General features: G+C 34.8%; 1 protein-coding gene across 14 annotated transcripts in view; it reads right to left on the reverse strand.

The window, feature by feature from the left end:
• The window catches only part of LOC108976888 (supervillin), a 423,491-nt gene that overhangs the window by 323,942 nt on the left and 85,337 nt on the right, over nt 1-14,212 (reverse strand). For 9 of the 14 annotated variants that reach the window (XM_018946287.1, XM_018946291.1, XM_018946293.1 and 6 more), the window contains exon 1: nt 1,670-1,968. The exons of 3 other annotated variants lie outside the window; for them this stretch is intronic. The gene's annotated coding sequence lies outside the window, so the exon portion shown is untranslated. Of the gene's footprint in view, nt 1-1,669; nt 1,969-14,212 lie in introns of those variants that run through there. 2 more of the 14 variants (XM_018946290.1, XM_018946283.1) reach the window with 1 other exon arrangement.

A 14,212-nucleotide genomic window follows, 5' to 3' on the forward strand; every position in this document is an offset into this window, starting at 1 on the left:
AATAAATGTGAAAAAGAATAAAAAGAAATTTTAAATACAAAACGAAAAATCGAAAAAATATTGAAAAAAAAAAAATAAAAATTTTAAAAGCCAGAATACTTATAAAACAACAACAACAAAAAATAGAAAAATGTTTGACGAAATTTTAATACCCTTTACAACTGCATTTCTTATAGTTTAAAGTGGTATAAAACCACCATTATAGAGGTTTTGATCGCTCAGTTGGTATGACAGCTATATGTTATATTTGTCCAAACTAAACAATTTCTTCGGAGATTATAATGTTGCCTTAGGTAATCATTCATACCAAATTTCGTGAATATACATTGACAAACAAAAGAGTTTTTCATACAAGGACTTGATTTTGATCGATCAGTTTGTATATCCACTATATGCCATCTGATCACTAGTTGTTCGATCTGAACAATTTCTCCGAAGATTAAACTGTTGCCTTTGGTAATAATCCATGCAAATTTTTGTGAAGATATCTCAACAAATACAAAAGTTCTCCATACAAGGCTTGAATTTTGAACGATCAGTTTGTATGGTAGCTATATGCTATGATGGACCGATCTAAACAATTTCTTCTGAAATTGAAGCGATGATTTTTAAAATAAGTCCCGTCAAATTTCATGAAGATACCTTGACAAACAAAAGAGTTTTCCATACAAGGTATGAACTTGGAACGATAAGTTTGTATGGTAGCTATATGCTATAGGAGTCCAATCTAAACAATTTCTTCGGAGATTGCAGCGAGGCCTTAAATAACATTATATGTAAAATTTTGTGAAGATACCTTGACAAATAAAAGAGTTCTCCTTACAAGGACTTGATTTTGATCGGTCAGTTTGTATGACAGCTATGTATATGGTATAGTTGTCCGACCTAAACAATTTCTTCGGAGTTGAAGCGCTGTCTTGCAAAATATTCCATGCGAAATTTCGTGAAGATATCTTGTAAAATGAAAGAGTTTTCCATACAAGGACTAAGTTTTGATCGATCAGTTTGTATAGGACCGAATAGAGTAAGGGGATGAAACTCATTTTTCAATTTTAAAAATGAAAACGAATGATCCGGATAAGTTAATTTCCAACATTTTTGACTACGGCGTACTGATAAAGTATCATAATTTAGGCCTCTATCACAGATCAGTGACTGGCTGATTGATGTTAAGTATAATTATGTTGATAGCTTGAAGAATTTTAGAAGTGTCTTCCAATTTTCAAACATAAACAGTCAATAATGGCTAAAAATGTTGCTTTTTATTATAAAAAATTTTAACTAAACAACTTCAGAACAAATTTTGAGTTTTAGAAGTCCTCTTTATGAACCAATTTTTGTATTTATTTTTTACACAAAAAGACATCTGACAAAAAAATGAGGATTTTTAACTGGAAAACATAAATTTAATTTTGTATAAAGAACTTTAACTTTATTATGAGCGGTACTCATATAGACACATTTTCTATCTAAAAAGCAGCCCATACACAAAAAAAAAGTAATAATAGTCAAAATAACACACCACTCACAACAAACAAACCAAAATAAAAACAGTAATGACACAATGAAATTAAAAAAATAATAATAACAATAATTAACAACAGCAACACCACCAACACTTTAGCACAACATAATAGCAACAACAAACAACAATTATTTTATAGCAAACCAAAAAGACCGTTGAACCGTATGAGAAAACACTTTTTGTCCACAAATTTCTTCCTCTCTTCTTCTTCTTCTGCAGTTTTTATTAGCACAATTTACTATGAAATTAAAGTTAAAATGAACAAGCAAGAAACAAAAAAAAAAACAACGAATTTCGAAACGCCAACAAGCAGCGCGTAGAAGAAACTAATAAATTTGCAGACTCGTAAATCGTAAATCGTTTGGAAGATATTGTGTATGCGGCGCGGCGCACTTTGCGCTTGTGCGTACGGCTTGCTGCGGCGTAACCACCCCACGACCACACTCGCTCGGCGACTAAACGGCTAAAAGCCCAGTGGCAATAGTGGAGCCAGCCGAATGTGAAGCGACGCGACCACTGCGAAGAGCAGCCAAAATAAGCGCGTGCGAGCGGCCGCAAGCAAGTGTGCTAGTCGGGCGGCATATGTGTGTGAGTGTGTATTCGCGCGCGTTAGTTTCTCAACTCTAGTTTGGTGCCGAAAATAGTAAAATTAATTTTATCTGCATTTTGCTCGTGTGTTGCGCCTGAGAGCGCTGGCGAATCGAGCACAACTGGGCGACAAGGCAGCGCGTTGTGCTGTGTTGGCCGGCGGCAGGCCGCGTCAAGTAGCCAAATCACCAGCCGGCCAGCTGCGCAGCTATTACGGTAATTTCGTTAATGGCTTTTTAAGAAGTGCAGAAAAATGTTCATAATTTTTTACTACGTTTTCTGGTGCGCCACTTTTAAATATTTCTTTAACACTTACTTAAATCTTTTTTTTTATAGCCTTCATTTTGTTTGAGTAGTGTGGGAATTCTCTTTGTTAATAAGGTTTTTGTGAATGAACTGGAAAGAGTAGCAATCGATTGCGTGCCAAAAATAGTAACTGATAATTACGCTAATGACTGTGGTTAATTCAAGTTGGCAGTGAGTTTTAACCGTGTTTGAAGTTGAGATGTTTAGCGTGTTTGAAGTAAATGTTCGAAGTGTAATTGCAAAAAATAATATAATTGTAATTTAAATATATATTTGATAAACGAGTCTGCGAACTTGACCTTGGTTTTTGGGCACAGGTCGTCTGACAATCGCTTATTATTTAACTCAAATAGTAAAGATAATGACATAATTTATAACTCTAATGTCGCAACTCGTAATTCGTTTGAGTTTGTAATTAAATACTTCCCTGATTTCGGCACAGATAAATTTTAAAAATAATGACTTCTAAAATGTCTACTTTTCTACTTTTGCTCTCAATTAATGAGAAATATTTGTCTCAAAATATTTTTTTATACACCTCAATGATTTCCAGCGCAAATTTGAAGCATACTTTTTGCTGTTTCAATCATATTCATTTCATTAAAAGATAATTTTACTTCTCAGCCGGTTAATGAAAAAAATATAAATAATTTGCAACTTCATAGAACTTTTTGTGGGGTCGTTCCAGTTAGTTTTTATAAAATAAGACAATACACTTTGGTCTACTAAACCTCAAGCAAACAATCTATAATATCTCGCTTCGATAAGCACAACCTTTTTAGAAGCTATGCTCTGTGGAATGAGTCGGGAAGCTATCAGCAATTGGAGGACAAAAAAAAAATTTAGTTAATTAACTTTATAAGAAACTTTGCTATGACAGAAATAAAATCTTAATTTCGGCATTACCTCTAAACTATAGCTAGAAAATACGGATCAAACCCACATCCTGTATTCTGATAGTAGACGCCTCCTCTTATCATCACACTAACTTGCCTCTTAAAAACCTCAGTTTTTCGAGAAGAATTAGTAGTCAAAAACTTAAGAGACCAGCTCACCCATTATAAACTGTAGAGCTAGTATACTCAACAGTCTTATGACGAATTATATGTATATTAGACAGATAAACATGATGATTTTCAAAATTAAACATTCAAAATTAACCTTACTGAAGAAAAATGCCAAAAGAGCGGCACACAGCAAAGCTTAGCCGGTTCCACTAGTACATATGTAGTAAATATAAATGAAGAAAAAAATGATTTTCTATCCCAAAATTTTTTAAATATTAGTCCATAGACCCGAGTGGAAAAAATGACACTGTCATCGCCTGAAAAATCTCGCGTATGCTCCACTTGTTAACACATTATTTTCTTTATTGACATGTTTACAACCACAGGCTGTGTCTGCCGATGCTTTTGTCGCAACAAATCCCTTTTGACGAAGAAAGATGCGACGCAACACTTAGCGCACAAAGACGAACATAAATATATTTCGATTAACGACACGCATAAAAATGTCAGTGGGCATTATATTTTTTGCTTAATTAACGAAATCATAAAGGGCTTTTAGTATAAAGTTTACAACAACGGAATGATATAAGGGACAAAAAGAGAGGTGAGAAAAAAATTATAAAAAAAATATAAAAAAATAAATTGAAAAAATGTAAAAATATTAAAAAATTAAAAAATAATAAAATATTTAAAAAAAAATTTAAAAAAAAAATTTTAAAAAAAAAATTTAAAAAAAAAAATTTTAATATTAAAAAAACAAGTTTAAAAAAATAATTAAAAAAATTGTTTAATTAAATAAAAATTAAACTGCAAAAATATGAGTTGTATACACACACCCGTAAAAAGAAATATACAAAAACAAAACAATGAGAGCTATATACACTCCTATAAAAAAAAAAAAACACGCCCGCTCAGCTTACAGACAGACATGTAAGAAATGAAATAAATTTGGTTAAAAATAACAAAATTAAATGAAAAATGGACAAAAGAATATAGGAAGAAGAAAATGTACGAAAATACAAACGGAAAAACGAACGAAATCAAATGCAGCTAATTATAAACACTTTGCTCATTTGCGGAAAAGAAAAGCAAAAAAATAAAAAATTAAAATTAAAGAGAAATGCTTAGAAGGGAAAAAATAGCGGACATTTTTTTTTAATTTTTTTTTTTTCTATTTTCTTATTATTTTCTCAAAGCGCGTCACATCGAGTGGGCACGGACAAGGCGACACTTAGGAGACGCTGCATTAGAAGCGCGCACAGACGCGTCAAAATGTCGGAAATGCAGCAGGCGGACAGTCAGTGCTTAGAATATTATTATTATCACTCAGTATGGAGGCTGACACCACTACTACGGCCGCCATCGCCATCGCCACTGCCGCTTGATGCTTAGGCACTCCCAAGTGCTCCGATTGCTTTGCACTCGAAATTGCAGCGTCCAACTAATGACAGCGTGTTGTTGCTCGTAAAGCTTTTTTGTAGCGGTAAGTGACAACGCAAAGTACTGTACATGTGTTGCACATTAAACAGCTTGCAACTGTTCGTGGCACTTCATTGGAAAAATGCAAACGATTGCAAAAAATTATGTTTTATAGGTCAAAAATGTCCTCACAGCTCGTCAAACGATTGCGGCTATGAAAGTGTTTAGGAGTTCTTCACACAGTTTTTTTGCTGCTCTTATTGTTGTTATTGTTGCGTGGCAAATTGCGGAAGAACAAAAATGTCATTATGTCATATAATGGAGCGCTTGCAACGGGTGTTTGTATGTGAGTATTTATTGAACGGCAGCGAGCAGCAATTAACACACACGGACGGCACTTTGCATGCGAAAACGATTCGATGCAAATGGGTCAGTGGGTATTTTGGACGGGCTATTGAGCTGCTGCCGGTATGCTAATTATATTTCGATGCTTAATTGAGGTTGAGTACACTTATATTATATTGTTTTTCAGAAAGTTTTTAAAGATTGGGTTTACATAATGTCAGTTTATATAAGATAGGCTTGAAGTCTATTGAGCCTTCCCTCTCCAAAACAACTCATACAGCTACCGTACGTATACAAAATCGGAAAATATACTTAGAGCGAAAGTACTGCCTTTCGACCTGACATTTTCGCCTTCGAGCAGTCAATGTAACACTTTACCATTTGATCAAATTTGACCCGGACTGATCCACATATTTTGATTAATGTTCTGGGTATGAAGCGTGTCAACGACAGACTCGTAGCGAAAGACCGCAACCTTCTGAAAAAGCGACGAGGAGTAGAAATGTTTAAAAACTTAAGAAGAGAGTTTGACAAGCTGGCCGACAGGGGTAATGCTCGAAAATTCTACGAAAAGATGCGACGACTAACAGAAGATTTCAAGACCGGAGCATACTCTTATCGAACCTCCACAAGTGATCTAGTCACCGATGCCTAGAGCATACTGAAATTATGGAGGGATAACTTCTGCAGCCTGCTTTATGGCAATGAAAGCATAATACCAGGAGAAGGCGAACCCGATTCCCCAATCGATGACGATGGAGCAGACTGAAGAACAACAAAGCGGCGGGGGCCGATGGAATGCCGGCCGAGCTATTCAAACACGGCGGCGAAGAGCTGATAAGGAGCATGCTCCAGCTTCTTTGTAGAATATGGTCGGACGACCAATCCCACAAAAAGGGAGACCCCACAATCTGTGCCAACTACCGTGGGATACATCCCGTATAATCTTCTATCGAGCGTATTGTGTGAAAGATTAAAGCCCGCCATCAATAAAGTGGTTGGATCTTATCAGAGTGGCTTCTGGCCTAGGAAATCAACAAGTGACCAGATATTTACCATGCGCCAGACCCTTGAAAAGAGGATGGGTACACACCATCTCTTCGTCGATTTCAAAACTGCCTTTGATAGCACGAAAACGAGTTGCCTTTATGTTATGTCTGAACTTGGTATCTCCACAAAACGAACACGGCTGCGTAAACTGATGTTGATGTTGAGCAATACCAAAAGCTCCGTCTGGATCGGGAAGTACCTATCGGAGCCGTTCGATACCAAACGAGGTGTTACTTCAGACTGTGTAGGCAATTGAGAAGGAAAGTAATATCTCGAACAAAGACCAAACTCTATATGGTGCAGAGACATGGACGATGACAACAGCTGTTGAGTCGGCTTTACGAGTTTTCGAGAGAAAGATTTTGCGGTAGATTTATGGTTCTTTGCGCATTGACATATGCAAATACCACAGTCGATGGAACCATGAGCTGTATGAGACACATTTACAGAGTACAGCGGTGACATTTACAGAGTACAGCGAATCAAGAGACAGTGGCTATACTGGCTAGATCATGACGTCCGAATGGATGAAACCATTCCAGCTCTGAGAATATTCGACGCAGTATCCGCCAGAGGAAGCAGAGGAAGACAAAGACCTCTACTCAGTTGAAAATACCGGATGGAGAAGGACCTAACTCTTGCGCTCTTGTAAACTCGGCCATAACCACATAAGCGGTGTCGACGCCAGTAAAGAAGAAGAAATGCAAGCAAATGTATTTTTTGTCATTTTTTGATTAGTTGTTGTAGGGATTTCCTTAAGTTTTTTACAGTAATGGATGAAATTACTCAATTTTTTGCTAAGAGTATATTAGCATAAGATTTATTTGCGTTTAAAAAAGTATTATAACCTCAAAATTGTAAAATGATTAACAACAACTTTGTGGCTTTAACAAAAGGAAGCACTAGAATTTATTAAGTCTGAAGAAAATCACATTGCTTCTCATTTATTTAAAAACAAAAGCTTGTTGACTTTGTTAAATTATAATGTCAAGAGTGTGACTAATAAATGTAAATATATATATATAACTTAAACATATATTTATTTTAAGAAAAGCCAGCTAGCTTAGATCAAAGTAAAGCACAAGTTCTTACTAATTAAAATTTCATGTAAAATTTGACCACAAATGAACACATTCCCTTGTTGACACAAACTTATTGATGACGCGCGTCAAATTTGTTTTAAATTATTATTTTCATAGATTTTTCTGCCCACAACTAACACCCTAAGTGCTACCGAAAACATTTAAAACAATGTACATAGATATATATAAACAAGCAATTACACAGTCAAAACACTTACGTTTGCACGAAAAATAAAAGAGCGAAGCGAAAAATATATTATACATAAAGTGACTGATTAAAGAGCAGAAATTAAAACAAAATTGTATTATACAAACATATACATACATACATACAATCTAAGAGTACAAATGTAGACACATAGCTTAGTGTCTTTCAGCATCTTCAAAGCTACATATTTACATATATAAAATTGTATGTGTGTGCTTGTGAGAATTTTCATGCCGAAAATATTCTATTTTTAAAAGCCAACTAATTATTTCCTTTCAACTGCTGCTAAACAGAAAAAATAAGTGAGTCTGTATGTATGTGTAGATATAAAAGCAAGAAAATTTTGTGCGCGTACTAATGGCATGCACTGTGCTGACATTATTTTAATGTGCGCACACAGCGTGTTTTGAGAGCGAAAGAGAAGAACACAGGTAAGTTTACAAGCAGAGTTGCCATTTCGATGCAATCAGATCGCGAAAGAACTATATTTTTATAGAACGTTGTGAAATGGGGAACTTTTTAAAACAAAATATTGTTTAAGAAACTGTCAAACCGAAGGAAATGGAAGAGTAAATGATAATTGTCTTAATTACCAGACATTTTTTTTAGACAAAACGAAGGACTTTTCCCGAGTAAAAGGCCTTGACAGCTATTTTGATGACGTCACTATAGAAGAAAATTTTAATAGATACAATAAACTATATTTCGACAATCCCTTCCAGACAAAATATTTCATTTCTGTGGTTTCTGTCTGCTAATGATGTCTACCGACGGAATTTTATAAATGACTAATATGAAGGAAATTATTTCAAATGTAATCTAAAATAAATAATTTAAAATTAAAATATAAAATCTGCGTTAATAACAACTAATCAAAGAAATGTATACTTTGGAAATATATAGCAGTAAATTATAACAGATACGCTATCAGAACAGAAACATGCGACATGAAACTAAAAAATCGAAAAGTTCTGTGACAAAGCAGAGAGTAAAATGTTATAGTTCAGTTTTGACTACTATAAGATAAATAGATGTGGAATACAACGCGACCTATTCTGGCTCTATTGTGACCTCTAGCTGCCAGACTAGAATCTATGTATTCGCATGAGATTTAATATGCAACAGTAATGTGGAAGCTTTAACCTCACTAAAAAAAACCATTGCTAATCCCGAAAAGCACAGTAACAGAAAAAAACAGTAACATAAACGGAAAAATATGTACAGCAACATAGTAACAGGAACAGAAAAAATGTACTGGAAACAGAAATGATATTTACAGCAACAGAAAAATATAAAAATATTTACAGAAACTGAAAAAATGTCGACAGCACCAAAATAACAAGCAACAGAAACAGAACTACTGTCAAGTCAAACATACCTTTGAATAATTAAAACCTCTTAATGATAATAAGGTGTCTTAATATCTCTCACCTTTTCACCTGCCGTAACGACCTTCTCGGTCCTTTCTTTAACTACGTATGTATTCATTTCGTTTTCTTTAGTATAAACTTGTTTCTATTGTTTGCATATGCTTTTGACGCTTTTGTTTAGTGACACACTTTTGGGTATTCTGTAATCGATACACGCAGCGTAACAACAAAGCTGAAAGACGCAGCAGAGCGCTGGCCGCTGTTTGGCATATTCGCTTGCTCGCTGCAGAATGCTACACTCTGGTTTTAAAGTGGTTAAGTGGCGTTCGCTTTGGCCTAAGTTCATTTGCTAACTAAGTCAAAAGGTCAGAGCGCGCTGCGCTCACTTTGAGGCTAATTAATTTACGGTTATCGCTTTCGTTTTGTTTTAGGGGCGATTTAAAGCACGAGTTCAATGGTGTGATAAGTGAGATTAGCGTATGAAATAGAGTAAGCTTGCCATTTGATTGACAGAAAATTATATATTTTTTAAGTTACTTTCAACCGTTTACAATGCTTTAAAAATTTTACAAACAAAAAATTTGTCTCAAAAACCGACTATAAAAATATTGTATTGTTTTTTTTCTGCAGTTTTATGACCGCACTGTGAAATTTCTGGTTTTGCGTTATTCTCTGGAAATTTCTGTTGTCATTTACACTTTTTAACACTGATCTCTGTGGGAAGATTGACGAGATTCGTCAGGTAAAGTAGATGTGTTCGCAAATTTTTTATTGGTTACTGTTCGCATTTTGAGCAAGCAATATAAACGTCCGCTTGGTGGCGACAGAAGCAATTTATCAGGTTAAAAATTAAAGGGTACTGTGGTTGCTCACCGATATTGTTAAGTATGTTAAGATAGTTAATTTGTTGGTTTTTTCAGAGAAAAATTCAGAAAAACTGGCCAACTTTATCTGCAACTATTTGGAAAAACAACTAATGTGTAAAAGATCATATGTTCATATATAATAGTATATTTATATTTCTTTCCCAAAAATTTTCAAAACACACCCCACTAAACGATTCATACCTGCTCAAAACAAAAAACAAAAAAAAAAACAGTTTTGGCATTTTTTACAGAATTTAGAAATATTCTTTAGAAATTTGTAGTCACTTCGACAGATATTAATGGAGTTATTCGATAATTAACATTTTTGAACTGGTGATTATCCGAATACCTGCCATTTTGGTAATTTAAACCAAACATCTCTAAACCCGATTCTCACTAGATTCTCTAAACCCTTTTTTTTATTGTCTTATTAAATTCTATTGTCCTATTGCTGGACCGAGGAATGGTTTCGGAGATACAGCATTCAGAACTTGTGCGCTCAAGGCTAGCTAGGTTAAGTGCGCCCTCTTCAAACGCGTTTTGCTCGACACAGTGTTTTTGAAGTCGGTCAGCAAGATTTCTCAAGAACTGCTCAACCGATTTTCATGAAATTTTACAATTCTTGGACGAAGAATTTTGTTTTCGATTACAACTATCTGAAAAAAAATGTCGGGAAATTTTAAATATTTTGCCTGCCAAAAATCCAATTGTCAGCTTTTTTTTCTTCGTCCAAGTTCTAAGTTAAGATTTTACCTAAAACACTAATTTTTTCACTTCAGATGATCCTGTAAGGAGTTATCCTGCCAATCTTTCTTCCGAGGGGTCAGCGGCCGAGATGGCCGAATTTAAAATATTTTTTCCCAAAAATGTCAAAATTTCTTTGCTAATAGTGTATGTTTGTAAGAATTAAAAAAAAGACCTAATAAAAAAAATATTAATTTTTTTTTTAAAAAATATTTATTTTTTTAAAAAATATTTAATTTTTTATGAGAAAAATTTTTTTGGAAAAAGGCTGTTTTCAGCTTGATTTGATTGAAGAAGCTCACATGTTTAGCTATGATCACAGCAAAAAACTACGGTTGGAACTGCATCAACACAAACAGCCTTTACTTTAATATAGTTAGGAGTTTGCGAAAATTAAAAAAAAAAAAAAAAAAAAAAAAAAAAAAAAAAAAAACATTAATAAATTTAAAAATTAAAAAAAAAAACATTTCTAATAATTTTAGGATTGGTATCTTGTGGATAGCCGCAGTTTTTACAGTAAACCATGCGCTCAAAAACAAAATAAACAAATAGTAAGGTGTAAAAAATAGATTACAACAAAAATGAGAATGCATAGAAAAGACTCGAGTGAGAAAAACATTATTTTAAATAAAAAATACACATGTTTCTATGAAGGCAGTGTGCGAGCATAAATAAAAAGATTATCAAATTGTTCAAATGCTGATAAACACACATACATATATACCATACATATACCACCATATCCATACACTTCGCTATTTGAAGAACGCTTGTATGTATGTATGTATGTGCGCGCTTGAATACGTAAAAATAGAAACAAATGGTGTTAATTTTCAATTTGTATCTAAACAGCCAGTGTCATTCACCTCTCCAACGGTGGCGGCGGCGGCACCAGTGAGTGCCAAAGTCAGCAGGTATTTTTTTCTTGTTCTTTGTTTTTATGTTGCAAGCATACTTACATACATATACATATATGTATGTGTGCATAGCTAGCATTATGCGGTTTGTAAGCGTAAGTGGCAACAAAAGCATACTATATGTATGCAACATGCAACATGCTACACGCATCACCAGCTATTATGCATGCGTAGCACGTGCAACAAACAACACAAAAGGCCAAGCAGCAAGTCTAAAGGGAACGCTGAAGCGGATTCGAATGGAATGGACAGCAAACATGGCAATGCAGAACGGCAGCATTGCAATGCCCAGCAAGGTGCACACAACTATTTTGAATAAAGCATAAAAGAAATGAGTGGCAGTCTTCGGAGGCAAGTTGGCATTTGGCAGGAAAAATGAGTGGATTATTGGCTGTGGGCTATAGAAAAGTGCTTTAGCAGACAGCTAATTAAGGGAATGGTGCATACATACACCTACAACATTGGTTTGGCATGCAATATGCCACATTTTGTTGCACTGATATGTTAAATGATACCGAAATGACTTTGTTTTGACTGTGGACTTGGCGTTTACGTGACTTTCTAATTCAAGTATTATTATTTTTTTTATTAACTGTTGAAAATCAGCAATTTGAACCTGCACTTGACTTGCAAATGCCGCCTGTTTTGCGGCAACAAGTGAATTTGCAAATGGTTGAGCAATTGAAAAGTTGCCACAATGTGGAATATATACTATACTAGCAGATAAGAGATTTTAGCATATTTGCGCTCACTTGAGAATTTATGCATGTCTACATTAGAGGGGGTCGGTTTTTTTCTATACAATCGAATATGTTCTACAGATAATTCTGAACAACTTTGCCGGAGAGATAAGGCGGTTTCGGGCCAGCGATTTTTAAGGCCAAGTTTAAAAAACCTAAACAATATGGTGTGGGAGTTACGTAATATACTAGTTGTACGATCTGATCGATTCCGACAAATGCTCAATATAATGTTGATATTATTATTCTTATTCAATTTGATTCAGTTATCTCAAAAAAGTCGAGAAAATGTTTTTGATCCTAAAAAACGTCGCCTTTAAAATTGCTGGCTGAGAACTGGTTTTAGACCCGTAGTCTCTTAAGCAAAGTTGTACAGAATCCTCCGCAGAACATTTCTGGCATACGTGATTTCTACGTTTTTTTTTTCTTTTTCTTTTTGACTTCCTGTAAATCGATCCGCTCTAATATACATATAGGACACTTGAAACGCGTTAGTCAAAACGATGAACTGATTGATTGACTTGCAAATAATTATACCATTATAATTTTTATCAAATTTAAAAGCTTTTATATTCCACCAGATTTGCAACAACAGAATATAAAGACATAAAAATGTTGTAAAGAACACTTAGCTTTATGAAGAAGGTAAAAAAAGGACAAAAACTCGGTAAGCGCCATTTATTCGTACTAAGTTCCATCTTGGAAGGGTTGCCGGATATAACATTAATTCTATGATTGATTGAATGGTTTGTTGAAAAGGGAGGAGTACCAGATTACAGGTGGCTCACTTAAATCCAATGTGATCCCAAGTGTTAGTCAATTGCCGGCTGAAGGCTGAGTAGACGCACAGATAATGTTTCAGCGTCTTATCTTTCACCGCGCATGCTCTGCTTTCGCCCAAATCACTTTACCAATTTTCTGTAGATCAGATCTTAAGAGTAGATGCTTTGTGATGATCACCAGAATGTTCCTTTTTGGCTAGAAATAGAAGCTTTTTCGTCTTCTCACCATCAAAACTACCCCAAAGCACTACATGCTCTATGGTGCCAGTGTTCCAAGGCCTGAGATGTTCCTCTAGAGGCAATTGCTTCAAACAACAACTGCCTTTTAATTTCCTTCTATTCCGAGATACCCCCTAACACAGTGACACTTAGTTTAGGTGCAACGGATTGCCTTAATTGCATTGAGATAGCCCTAGAAGGTTCATGGACTCACCGAGTAGAGCAGAAGCCAATTTCAATCTTATCTGAAAGAAATTGTTGCCACAAAAATTCTAAAACTTTTTTATTAGCTACAACTTTGCCATACAAATAGAAGAATCTAAATTATTAAAAAGAAATAAGCATCTTACAACAAAAACAAATATTTGCACACACATGCTTCGCTGCAAGCCGATGCAACAGTTGGCTCAGCGCTCAAAGCATTAACCACTTGCTTTCATGTGGGATATCTGACGCGCTTGCCAGATACTCAACCGCGCCGAGATAAGTATGTATGCACGAACATCACTTCATAACTACCGGTTTGTGGCGGCTAGTAAGTAAGCATTTGGCGTTTTACGTTTCGCGGATGTGGCACTTTCACTTGGGGCCAGCAGCGAAGCAAACAATAAAAAGGCAAACAAGTTGACAACAATAAATAGCTGCATACACACATACATATAGAGGAGTATCTATCGGCTCTTTTTCAGTTAATTTGCACGTAATTTTCATTGGCAGCGTTAGTTAAAAGTCGGCCGCAATATACATATATATGTTTTTTTGTTTTTTAATTTTCGCATTTCTTTCCTTTTTCTCTACCATCACCGCCTTAAGAAAGGCAACAGCCGATGTGTTGGCCATAGGAAAAATGTTAATTGATTTTAAATTGCCAAAACGTTTTGCTTTCGGTTTTTTAATTGTAACGATCGAAAGCGGCAGTGAGCCGATGGAGTCATTTGCACTTGTTGTGGTCGCGAGAAAAAATAGAAAAATAAATAAAGTGAGAGAAAGAATACAAGATATTACAAAATAAAACAAATAATAATAAAAAGAAAAAATTTAATA

Source organism: Bactrocera latifrons, unplaced genomic scaffold (genome assembly GCF_001853355.1).
Source record: "Bactrocera latifrons isolate USDA-ARS-PBARC rearing strain unplaced genomic scaffold, ASM185335v1 scaffold_81, whole genome shotgun sequence".
Lineage (NCBI taxonomy): Eukaryota > Metazoa > Arthropoda > Insecta > Diptera > Tephritidae > Bactrocera > Bactrocera latifrons.